The sequence below is a fragment of the Sapajus apella genome, unplaced genomic scaffold (assembly GCF_009761245.1).
Source record: "Sapajus apella isolate SASKATOON/1434 unplaced genomic scaffold, GSC_monkey_1.0 scaffold81, whole genome shotgun sequence".
In the NCBI taxonomy this organism is placed as follows: Eukaryota; Metazoa; Chordata; class Mammalia; order Primates; family Cebidae; genus Sapajus; species Sapajus apella.
In genome coordinates this window covers 4,158,480-4,171,509 of record NW_022437021.1, presented here as the reverse complement: position 1 = coordinate 4,171,509, position 13,030 = coordinate 4,158,480, and the positions used below count along the sequence as shown (strand labels likewise).

The window sequence follows — 13,030 nt, the reverse complement described above, 5'->3', positions numbered from 1 at the left end:
TTGTTTACAGCTGAGTCTCCCAACTAACTTCTCTGATTCTTTTCTGAGTTCAGCTTGCATAGTACTACCAGATATATCCTAATTCTTTTTCTCTTACATGCACATACACACACAATGCCTTAACATTATTTGTAACAGCCTCAGCCTGGAAACCACTAACTGATTAACTATAGCCTGGATAAAAAACTTGTGATATATTCATGCAACAAATTATTTATAATAAAGAAAGTAACTATAAACTACAAGAATTAGCATGGATGACTCTTCAAAAATACTGTTGGGCAAAGAAGCAAAACAACAAAGAAAACATCAAGCATGATTGTATTTAAACAAGTTCAAAAATGGCAAAACTAAACTATCTTATTTAGTGATGCATATCTAGGTGGTAAAACCATAAAGAAAAGCAAAGAAATGGTTATTCCAAATATGTGGGTAGTGATTACCTTATGGTTTGGGAGTGAGGAATGGGGAGGGAGAAAGCTGTGATTTGGGAGTTAAGCTCAGGAGATTTCTGGGGTGCTTTTGATCTTAGACTTCTTGATCTTGATGGCAACATGTTAAACAGACACATTTTATGTTTTCTCTTTATTTGGTTATAGTTCATAATTTTTAAATTTAAAAATACCACGAGGTAGCTTCCTGAGGTGCTGGTAGTTTTCTATTTCTTGATATGAAAGGTGGTTGCATAATGTGTGATTTAAAAAAATTAAATTTACTTAAATTTTTCACACTTTTCTCTTTGTTCTATTTGGCTAAAAAATTGTAAAAATAAAGTAGATAAAAAACTTTTATGAATTACTCCCTGCCTACAGAATAATGTTCAGACTCCTAACCTTTCAAACTCCTTTACATATTGACTACCACAGCCTTTCTAATCCTAACTCCCACTGTTGCCTTCAATAGAAACCAATAATGATAGCTCAAAATAAATAAAAAACCCCCCAAAAACTCCAGTCCTCAAACTTCAAACAAAACAAAAAAGTCCCCAAAGACACTAATTTTACTAAATGTCCTTTAAGAAAAAACTTGACCTTGCCTCTTTTTATTCTTTATTTGAAGGATTTTGAATTGCCTAACACATGTTTTCCTAAGATGAATCAGAGCAGGATGAAATGCTTGCTTAGTCTTTGATGATAATGAATATGTGTTTACACATTCGTCAGAAAGGACACATTTCTCCCAAGTTGTTACCTAACTGGTATTGTGTGTTTAGATGAAGAATTTTCTGATTTAAAACAACTAAAGCCAGTTTTTTAAAAAACATATATATTTATATTTATTATATATTTACTTTTCATACATATATATATTTATTTTTCACTGTGTTTTCTTGGGCACAAACTGGTTATATATATGGTGTTAGTTACTGGTTTGTGCCCAAGAAAACACAGTGAAAAATAAATAACCCAAATCAAGCCCTGTGTCTTCATGTGCAGACTATCAGCTTCACACTTAGTCATAGTTAACTTCACACCTAAACGCCATTGAAAGAAGCAGGGCCAAATGTTCCTGGAAAATGGGACTCTTAGGTTCACAGACATTTGCTGCAAATACCTGAGCCCCATACTTCAGGAGGATCTCACTAAGATTGATGTGCAGCTTCCAGGGGAAAGAATGAGGGAGGGGCAGGATGTGGTCTTGGTGAATAAGAGGCGGCCCTCCTTCCCCACCCCTCTTCTGAGTCAGCATGCAGCCACACGGCCCCACATGGTGTAGTTCTGGCTCTCAGATGAGCTGTCACACCCGGTCCTCCCTGCCTGTCTTCATTAAAGCACTTGGTGATTTCCAGAAGCCTGATTTGTCATATGAATAGTTTGGTTCTGTCTATAAATTAGTCAAGCAATGAATTTTTGAATCTTTCTGATAAGTGACACAGTGGCATGAGGTGTTGTTGGGCTTGCTTCTTGGTGGATTTGCTTGCCTAATTTGGTCCTTTAAATGGTAAAGTAACATCACGTCTTTGTAGACAGTCTCGCAAAAATTTGAGCTCCTGGTTTTGGAACCAAGTCAGCTGGGTTCAAATTCTTGCTTGCCACCTTCCAGACCTGGGATTTTATAAGTGCATGCATTCCCTTTTGCTTTAGGGCATGAAACATGTGCTCAACACTTGGTTGCTGCAGTGGGAACCAAGAGTCATTCTTGCTGGTGGTGCTGGTGGCAGAAGTTACGGCGAGCCTCCCCAGAGCAGTGGCAGATTTGCCAGTCCCCATGTCTGGGTTTCAGGGCTGGCAGTGTGGCAGAGTGGGTCACAATCTCCGGTGCTGGGCAATAATACAGCGTTTTCACACTGGACTCAACTTGGCTATTCTCACAACTCTGGGAGTTCTGCAATGCCCTTTTAAGCACATTCCCTTTTGCTGAAACCAAACGTGGTCTCTTTTAAACGTAACAAAAGATATTGACTGATACACTGACCTTGTGAAAATTTACTTTCTCATCTATAAAGCAGCTTAATAATATTCATCTCTAAGGGTTACTGGGAGATTTCAATGTTTTAATGCACGCAAGCACTCAGTGTGGTGTCTGCACTAAAATATTAGTTATTAATTATTAATAATGTGCTGGACACAGGACGAACATTGAACTGTCTGTAATAAGAGTGCATCTTGTTATCAGGAGGGCCTCACTGTTTTAACTTTAGGAATGATAGGATTAAAAGTAATTTGGGAATCTTTATGACTGATGACTTTAAGGTGGTTGGTTTAGGCAACCATTTGTTTCACTTATTTAATTTAAATTTAATTTATGGACTGGTAAAGGCCATAAAAACATTAATTTTACAGCTTGATTATGACACTAAGCAAGATACTGAACATTAACACCACCACAGAGGCCCACTTTGTGCTCCTGTCCCTGTTGTTGCTTCCTCCAAAGGTAACCACGGCACAGATTCCTATTACTATAAATTTGTGTTGCCTGTTTTTGAATTTTATTTGAATGAGATTACATAGTATATACTCTTTTTGTTGCTGAATGTTATACCTTTGAGATTCATTAATGTTTTTATAGATATAATTTTCTTCATTGCAAAATTGTATTCCATTGTACATATATAACATAATTTATCCATTCTATTGTTAATGGGTGATGTGGTTTGGCTCTGTGTCCCTACCAAAGTCTCATGTCAAATTGTATCCCCAGTGTTGGAGGAGGGGCCTGGTGAGACGTGATTGAATCATGGGGACAGACTTCCTCATTGCTGCTCTTGGGATGTACTTCTCACAAGATCTGGGTGTTTGCAAGTGTGTACCACCTCCCACTTCGCTACCTCTCTCTCCTCCCAGCCATGTGAAGACTGTGCCTGCTTTCCCTTTGCCTCCCATCATAGCTGTAAGTTTCCTGAGGCTCCCCAGAAGCAGAAGCCTGTACAGCCTGCAGAACTGCAAGCTGATTAAACCTTTTTTCTTTATAAATTACCCAGTCTCAGGTGTGTCTTTGTAGCAGTGTGATAATGCATTAATACAATGGGCATTTGGGTTGCTTCTAGTTTGGTGCTATGAAGAATAATGTGCTAGGAATATTCTCATTCTCATAACTATGTTTTTGTGCACATATATATGCACAAAATATATTTCTGTTAGGTTTATACCTGTGGATTGAATTACTGAATCATAGGGTGCACATATGTTCAGCTTTACTGGCAACAAAATTTCCAAAGTGGTTTTTACCAATTTACACCCCTCAAAGCATCCTATGAGTTTCTGTTGCTGTATATCCTGACAAATGCTTGGTATTGTCAATCTTTTTAATTTTAGCCATTCTGGGGTGTGTGTAGAAATATCCTATTTTGTTTTCAATTTGCATTTTCCAGATAACTAGTGATGTTGAATACCTTTGCATGTTCATCGGCCATTTGGATATCGCTTGTAAAAAGCCTGTTCAAGTTTTTTGCCCTTTTAGAAAAAAATTGAGTCTATCTTTTTTGAAGATTTATAAGAGATATTTATATAGTCTAGATATGAGTTGTATGATTTAAAAGTCAAATGTCTTCTTCCACTTTGCATCCTTCCTTATCATTCTCTTAATCATGTCTTTTGATGAGTAGAAGCTTTAAATTTTAGTAAGTCCAAATGATCAATAATCTTATTTTGGTTAGTACATTTTATTTTGATTAGATTTTATTTTTAAAGCAATTTTAGTTTTACAGAAAAATTGAGCAAAAGAACAGAGATTCCCATATACTCCCTGCTCTTCCAGTTTCCCTATTAATTTATGTCTTACATTGATGTCATACATTTGTTACAGTTGGTGAACTGATATTGATACATTGTTATTAATATAAAGTCCATCTCTTCTTATATATTTATAAATATCTTATTGGTTCTGTTTTTCTGGAAAGCCCTGATTAATACACACTGGGAACCACTAATCTTTTTACTGTCTCTATAGTTTTGTCTTTTCCAAAATGACATTTGTTGGAAATACACATATGTGGTCATTCAGACTGGCATCTTTCACTTGGCAATATGCATTTAAGTTTCCTCTATATCTGTTTTTAGCTTATTTTTTCTTATTGCTCAGTAATATTAATATTCCATTGTAGGGATGTACCACAGTTTGTTAATCCATTTATCTGTTGAAAGACATCTTGGTTGCATTCAATTTTAGGCAATTATTAATAAAGTTCCTATAAACATTCATGTCAAATTTTTATGTTAACGTAAGTTTTTAACTTATTTGGGCAAATACATAGGAGTATGATTGTTGGATCATAAGGTGAGACAAGGTTTACCATTGTCATAAAATTCCATTTGTCTTCCAAAGTGGCTATACCATTTTGCATTCCTACCAGCAACGAATAAGAGTTCTGGATGGATATGTGTGCATGGGTGTGTGTGTGTGCGTGTGTGTGTGTATGTATACTATATATGTATATTTGTTTCTGTTTGTGTATATATGTGTGTATGTAAAACTTAACCCCGACTTCACATCAGATATAAATATCAATTCCAGATGGATTGAAAGATAAATCAATAAAGGTTCTAGAATATAACACAGGAGAATATTCTGTTTATAATATCCTTCAAAGCACAAACTTAAGAGAATTAAAAACAAGTCACAGACTAAGGGGAAATATTTGCAAAACACATATCTGATAAAGGTCTTGTGTCCAAAATATACAAAGAACTCTTAAAACTCAACAGTAAGAAAACAAACAACCCAATTACAAAGTGGGCAAAAGACCTGAACAAACGCTTCACCAAAGAAGATATACAGATAGCAAATGGCATCTCAACAGATGTCCAACACCATATGCCATTAGAGAATTCCAAATTACAACAAGATATCACTACACATCTATTAGAACGGTTAAAATCCAAAACACTGATAATACCAAATGCTGATAAGAATGTAGAACAATCAATCCAGCATAATTTATTTAAAAGACCATCCTTTTTCCACTGCATCATAGTAACACTGTTGTTGAAAATCAGGTAACTATATATCAGGACTATTTCTGGATTCAATTCTATCCTCTTGGTCTATTTTTCCTGATGCCAGTCACCCTTTTGGCTACATTAAAATAAACTTTAAAAAAGCTTTAAAATAAACTTTGATAGCTGTAAGCTAATCTTCACAATTCTCTTGGCTATTCTTGATCCTTTTATTTCCATGTAAAGATCAGAAACAGCTTGCCAATTTCCACACACACAGACAGATAAACAAAAACATGCTGATAACTTGATTGTAAGTGTTTTGAATCTATAGATCAGTGTTATCAAACCTTTTGATCTTGCAACCCTTTTACAATCTTAAAAAGTATTTAGAACTCTAAAGAGCTTTTGTTTATGTGGGTTTTATCTATTAATGGTTACCATAATTAAATGGAAGACTGAGAAAATTTAAAAGACTTATTAAATTATTTAAAAATAACAATAAACCCATTACATGTTAAAATATATAGATAAGTGAAAACAGCTGTATTTTCTAAAACAAAAAAATAAAGTGAGAAAAAGAACCTTGCTTTATGTTTTTACAATTTTTTTTAAATGCCCAGCTTAATGGAAGACAGTGGGATTCTCTTATTGCTTCTGTCTTTAATCCACTGTGGTGTGTTGTTTTGATTGTAGTACATAAAGAAAATCTGGGCTCAAGTATATGTAATTGAAAAGGGAAATGTTTTAATAGTGTTTTTCAGAAAATGGTGAATATTCTTCTATAATACTACAATGAAACATAAAAAGTGGTAGTTTCTTAAATTTTAATTGTAGTGTTTGATACTTAAAAAAATGGATTTTAAGTCCCTGATTTTTTTTTAATTTTCTCATCTATGATTTTTCAAAATATCAGTTTACAGCTACCTTAAAGTCAGTGTCTTATAACTCCAATATCTGTATCACCTATGGTTCTATTTTTAATTGTCTATTTTTTCTCTTTATTTTTGTTTGGCACCATTTCCTAGTATACTTAGGATTTTTTTTACTGATTATAAGAAATTTATTGTAAAAATTGTAGAGTCTCTGAATGATGTAAGCTTTTCCAGAGAAGATTTGATTTTTTTTTTCCTGTATGGCAGGTAAGAGTACATGCAGAACACTTTAATCTGGTTAAGGCTTTTATATTTCTGTATTATTCTTAATCCTAGGATATATCTTATTCAGTGCTTTAATTGAAAGCCTGAAGTGTTTACTAGTATCTCTTTTACTTGGTGGTTCCTGAATTCCAATTTTTGTTTCCTTGGTACCATGAGATTGCCTAAATATCTGCTTAGCTTTTTAGCTTCTTAGCAGCTGCTTTCTGTCTAGTTTCTGCCATCTTGCCCAATATGTGCTCATTTCAGAAATCAGGAAATGCTTCATAGGAAAATTTGCATGCTGAATGTTGGGATTTCTTCACTGTAACTCCCTTTTCTCCTGGAGCTGGATTCTTATATTCTGGGCCTTAATTTCTCTTCTATGTGTAGAAAGTATATTAAAAGCAAGAAAAAAGTTTATTACAGAAAGCAAATATGTCTTATTAGGGAATTTATTAATATGATTCATCAAAATGTTTTAAAAATCAACAATCCTTTCTTAGAAAACTCTAAATGTTTTTCTTAGTAAACTATAGCTTGATGACTGCTTTATCAACAGGACTTAAAAAAACTTAGTTATCTATCGAAGGGGTTGGCAAATGTACGTGGGCCAGTCTCTTGTTTTTGTAAATAAAGTTTTATTGGAACACTGACATGACAATTTATTTATGACATCTATGGCAGTCTGATGGTAGAGCCATTTCTATTATTTCTCTAAGAATAACACAGGCAGAGTAGCTGAGAGCTTAAGAATTCAGGCTTTGATCTGGATTCAAATCTGTGCTCTACCACTTTCTATCTATATAATGGGAAATGTATTTAATATTCCTAAGCTACCGTTTCTCATAAAATAATAATACTTTATAGGGTTGTTGTGAGGATTATATGAGATAATGTATATAAAATCTTAGTTGTAAGTACAATAAATAGTAATTTTTATTAATATTATTGCAAGTGAATGGTACAGCCAAGATTTTTTGGACTCATTTATCTTGGTATCTTTAGGACTTAGAGTAGTATATAATATAGACTTCAACAGAGAGAGTTCTCACACAGCACAGAGAAAGTGAGTGAAAGAATATTTAGGAAGAATTAAACAATAAGGGTCTTCATAGGCCTAGAGAATAGCAATATTGACAACATATGTACCTAAAAGTATGAAAGGAAAATATGCAGAGTTTGATATTTTTGTTGGTTTGCTTCAAAAATACCAATAAATACATTGCAATGCAGTGAGACATTTTTTAATCTGATGACAGTACATGACTTCAATTGGATCAGAGAAAACTAAATTGAAGGTTGAGCCTTGGATGAGAGGGAATGAAGGCCTGCTCCAGGGTGGCAAAGGGAACAAAAGAAAGGCATAGATTTCAGAGACATCATGAAGGAAGATGCAGGCTCAACCAAGTATCCTGAGTGTCTACTGTGGGTTAGGTGTCATGCTAGGAGCCTGTATCGTTTTCTCATTGACTTGAAGGTGACAAACTGAGGCTTTGAGAGACTAAGTGATTTGCTTAGTGTCACAGAATAACAGATTTAATGTGGGGTTCTAATTTCAAGGCCAGCTTTGATTTTTAAAGATACCTCAACTACCTCTCTTGGAGTCAATGACAAATTGGACATGGAAGAAAGATGAGGGGGGAAGCGAGATAATTGAGAGCATAATACCGTGAGAAATCAAGAGGTAAACTTATACCAGCATGCATATGTATATGTATACACACACACACACACACACACACACACACACACACACACACAGAGTCCCATCCTCCCTGTTATGGTCTAAATGTTGGTGTCTCTCTCAAATTCCTACGTTGGAACCTAGCCCCCAACGAACGTGATAGTATTAAGAAGTGGGTGTCCTTTGGGAATACAGTTATGAGGGCTCTGTCTTCTTGAATGTGATTGGTGCCTCTTACAAAAGTGGGTGAAGGGAGCTGCCTTGCCCCTACTGCCATGTCAAGATGAAACAACAATGTATCCTCTGTGAAGCAGAGATTCCTCACCAGCCACTGAATTTGCTGGTGCCTTGATCTGGATTTTCCAGCCTCTGGGACTGTGAGCAATAAATGGCTGTTACTTGTAAGTCTGTAAGTCAGCCTCCAACATGAGCACCCAGTTTTCTCTGACCCTACTGAAATTATGTACTGTCATCACATTTAAAAACCATTTCTCATGCATTGTAATTTATTTACTGATATTTTTGAGCACCCAGCCTAAGGTATTTTATTATAGCAGTCTGAATGGGCTAAGACACTCCCAAATATATAACAATACACACAGATTCTCTAGTTAATATCCATAATCACACAGAATCCACACATTTCTTATCTGACAGCAATGTTGTGAAATGAACTTGTGTAATATGCTTCCCAATAAGAATGAAATACAAACAGATATAGTAAAGGTTTACGGCTAATTTTTATGGAACAATTATCAAATCATAGTACTGTGGTTACATGCATTAGGCCATTGAATCACAACCCTGTGAGAGTCTTATGAGATAGGTATTCTCACTGAATCCATTTTACAAAAAAGGAAACCAATGCACAGAAAGATTGCCCAATGTCAACTATGGTGTAGAGCTGGCATTGTCTTTCAGCTAGAAATTGGAAATTGGAAGCATAAGTCTACTCCATGTTCTGCTTTGCCCAATTCCTATTTTTAGGATATTTAGGTGCTACATGGCAGGGTTTGTAAGCAACTTAGATAAACGAACATTATCTTTCTGCATTGAGGACCCAGTGACAAAATGACAATGTATTATGATCTTTGTGTATATATGAAAAGCATATCTTAGAACTTTGCCCATAGCAAACAGAATAAATGCACTATTTTCTCTGAAAGAAAATGGGAAATGTTGCTTCTAGCTAGTGTTCCCTCTTCCTATTTCCTAGGTACAGTATGCGTTTTATAGTTGTTTACCTCTTTTTCTCTGTTATTTATCTTTCTTCCTGCAGGCTTACATTTTTGGAAAATGCCCATCAATTTTTACTACCAGTCCCAAAATAAAGCTTCTCTTTTTAGCTCCTCCCCAGTCTTGAGCATCTTCCTACTCCACTTTGGAAGCTGAAAACCTCACAGGCCATGCTTTTATGGAGGCCTGGACACCCCCAGTGTGGGCAATGAAGCTCTTTATATAGAAGATGGAATTATGGCTTGGTATGTATTTGAATTTGTTGTTCCTGGAAGCAGAGATAGTTTATTTGTGACCAACAGAAAACTTACTAATCTTTCTCTTTTAAGGGACAAGTGACAGAAACCCAGCTCAAACTTAAGCAAAGGAAAAATATTTTGGGTGACTGACTCCATTTTTTTTTCTTTAATCAGTGAAAAGTCATATATTCCTTTTTAAAAGCCATGCTTGCATATATAACGACTGAAGTGAAAATAACTGCATATAGTTGCATTAGTTTCTAAGCTCACCCTTACAAACAGGAGTACTTATTCTTAATATCGGTTACTTAAGTGCAACAATGTGTAAGTTTTGGAAGAAATAAGTCAATATAAATGTATGAAATGTTAGGAAGGCATTTCTAGGTATAGTAAATATAATAATTCAACTTTGCTTTTGAAAAGTATAATAGCTAGAAAAATTATTTTTAAAACCACATATAAATTTCTTAGTTTGATAAAATTCTTAGAGAGAAATAAAACATGAGGAGGTCTGCCGTGAAGATAACTAATGGGAAGGTGTTCTTGATTATGTTAAGGTAAGGCAAAGGATCTTTAAAAACTGAAAATGTATTTTAAAATGCAAATTTTCTATACAGTATGATACAGCAAAACTGTATGAGAGACAATTTATTTGTTTTTTGGCTTAATTGATAGAATGTGTATTTTATTTAACCTAGGTTACAGGTCAAATGGATTTAAAAAATTAACTTTTGCTAAGAACAAAAGGGGTCAGTTGAACTCATTTAATATTACTGTTTTGAAAAAGTAAAGACTATATGGTGTAAAAATATTAATTTAAAAGTGAACTATATTGGTCGTAATCTCGTTCAACATATCTGTAAGCCTCATGCTTATAAAATCTGAAGCAAAAATAACTACAGATCACCCTGTTAATCCTTTGGGCATTCCTAGTTGAATTAAGTTTGTCCTTGTTAAAGAAATTATCTTCGTTTTTTTCCCCCTCAGGCATGCATGTAAAACAGTTCCTCTCAATGTATGCCTTAGGCAAAAAGTTCAGTGCTCAATTACCTGCTGTCTGAAGTCTCATATTTTGCAGCAAGCAAGTGAAATAGCATTTTAATCAGAAGCCTTGACCTCTGCTCTTCTTTTCCCTTCACAGCGCTGCAAGCTATTTGGCATATGAAGGTCTTGACCTGAGAAAACCATCTTGGATAACCACAGCAAGGAAAAGGAAAAATGCAACACCTAGGAGATTTCAGTAAACAGTAGAATCATGCCAACCTAATCTGTGTTAAAATGCTTGGAATGTGGGAGCCGCTGATGATGCCTGTTGTCTGTGTGTCTGACTGAATCCTTTCTTTTCTCAGAGCAGCAAAGCAAAGCCTGGGAACCAGGCCAAATGCCTGCCACTTACCTTAAATTGATCAGCCACTTTGAGATTAAAACCCCTGAAAGCTGCCACACCGTGAAAACAAGGCCTCCTTCACATTAAAGGCAAATTGCGACTTTGGGTTTGCTGTGATCTTTTTTCCATTTTATCCAGTTTTTCACAGTGTACTTTTTTTCCCCCTTTCCATTTATGCTCCAATATAGAAGCCAATAGTTACAGCATCTTGGCCAAGCATTCATTAAGGTTTATAAGAACAAAATTTATGGTTATTTAGGAGTTGGCGCAAAGGCAGACTGTTGCTGGAAAAAGAAAAAGAAATACAGGTGGGAAATAGAAGCCTTCATAAAAGCCCATACTATACAGTAGTATACTGGGCTCTAGTCGTGCGCTGGGAGGAAAATGAAATAGTATTTGAAACCAGCTACTCTTCTATTCTGAATTATTCTCATTTTATGGCTCTGCAGATTATTGAAACAAGTATATTCGTTATTCCAAGAGATTTTTCTGTCTTGGGTAAACGCTACCATTTATAGGAGCTGGCAGTAGAGATAAATAGATGTGTGTTAATCAGGCTGATTTGCCAGTTTGGCTAAAGGACAAAGAGCATTTTAAAAAGTACATGCATACACACACACACACACACACACACACACACACACATACACATACATACATACATACATATATATATATATATATATATATATATGTGTGTGTGTGTGTGACCAGAATGAGGGCTCTTGCGTAAAGAGAAGAGTCACATTATCCTCCTCAGCAGATCTTACATAATGCAGGGCCTGTGTTCCCAAAAATCTAGGGTGTGGGTAAAACACACCCTTAATCTTAGAATTCTGGTAGTAGTGTGGAATTCTGATACAGGCTGGAAGGCTGTATTCTCCTTCAGGAAATACTGTTAATGATTCTTCTTCCTTTAAAAAAATACCCTGATTTTCTTTACTAGGGGAATGAGAAAGCTCTTTGCCCCATCTTTGCAATATTTATGAAGTAAGCCCTTTAAAAATATAGTTTAATTTCTACTCATTGTTGTCTAAGGACTACCCAGGGTATTTTCATTTATTGAAAAAATATACAGTTTCAGTGTTTCATGATGTAAACTGTTCCTAAAATATCACTTATTTTAGCTGACCCAGTAACTCACTGTATGACCTGGGAGATTTTAATTTAGATGTTCAGCCATCTCCTATTATCAAATAGGAATACTAATAACAATGATGATAATAAAACATACTCTACCAGGTACACTGTGATGAGGCATTTGCTTCTATGTCCATAACTTTGCACATACTAGGATATTTTACCCTTTTCTCCCCATAAAATTAAGTTCATCATTTTTACTGACACTGTTTTGAAAATCTTCCACCCGATTCTTTTTATTCCTTTTTATTAGCATCACTTCAACAGGGATACACATACTAATATTTTGACCCGCATTTGTTCACAGGTTGCTCTGCAACGGACCTATTTAATTGTGCATGGATATAAGTACTTCCTCCAAACTACACACTCTTAAAGCTCCACAAGGGCAAGGGTAATGACCTTCTTGATATCTTGTTCTTATTATAGTCCTCTGTTCTGAAAAGACACTCATTAAATTTGGAAAATTGAAGATGGGCAGAATCTTTTGTGTCATTTCATAAAATGCCAGCTACAACCCTGGATGCATGAGCACATATGTGATCATCATTTGCAGATAATACGGATTATTTCTGAGCCTGGGTTAGTCTGTTTAGTAATCATAAGTCATTTACCTTGTTTTGTGGAGTGTCAGAAAGCCAGAGCTGTGATAAAAGGAAACACAGAAAAAAGCCATGGTTCAGTCTGCTGGTCAACTCTGTTTCTGCCTCTTTTTAACCAGTTTGTGTTATAATTTTGTCACTTAAATTTTCCACCACACCTAATAAACTTTTGCCTTGACCACAAATTTTATAATTTCCAAGTCTTCATATTTCCTATTAATACTGATT

The 13,030-nt window shown here is 35.1% G+C and overlaps 1 long non-coding RNA gene across 1 annotated transcript; it reads left to right on the top strand.

Annotated features, from left to right (window-relative positions):
- Window positions 1-5,139: 5,139 nt before the first annotated feature.
- Window positions 5,140-12,594, top strand: LOC116533325. Its single transcript, XR_004261202.1, has 4 exons — window positions 5,140-9,679; window positions 10,815-11,368; window positions 12,007-12,050; window positions 12,508-12,594. It is a non-coding gene; the product is annotated as an uncharacterized LOC116533325 (long non-coding RNA).
- The last annotated feature ends 436 nt before the right edge of the window (window positions 12,595-13,030 follow it).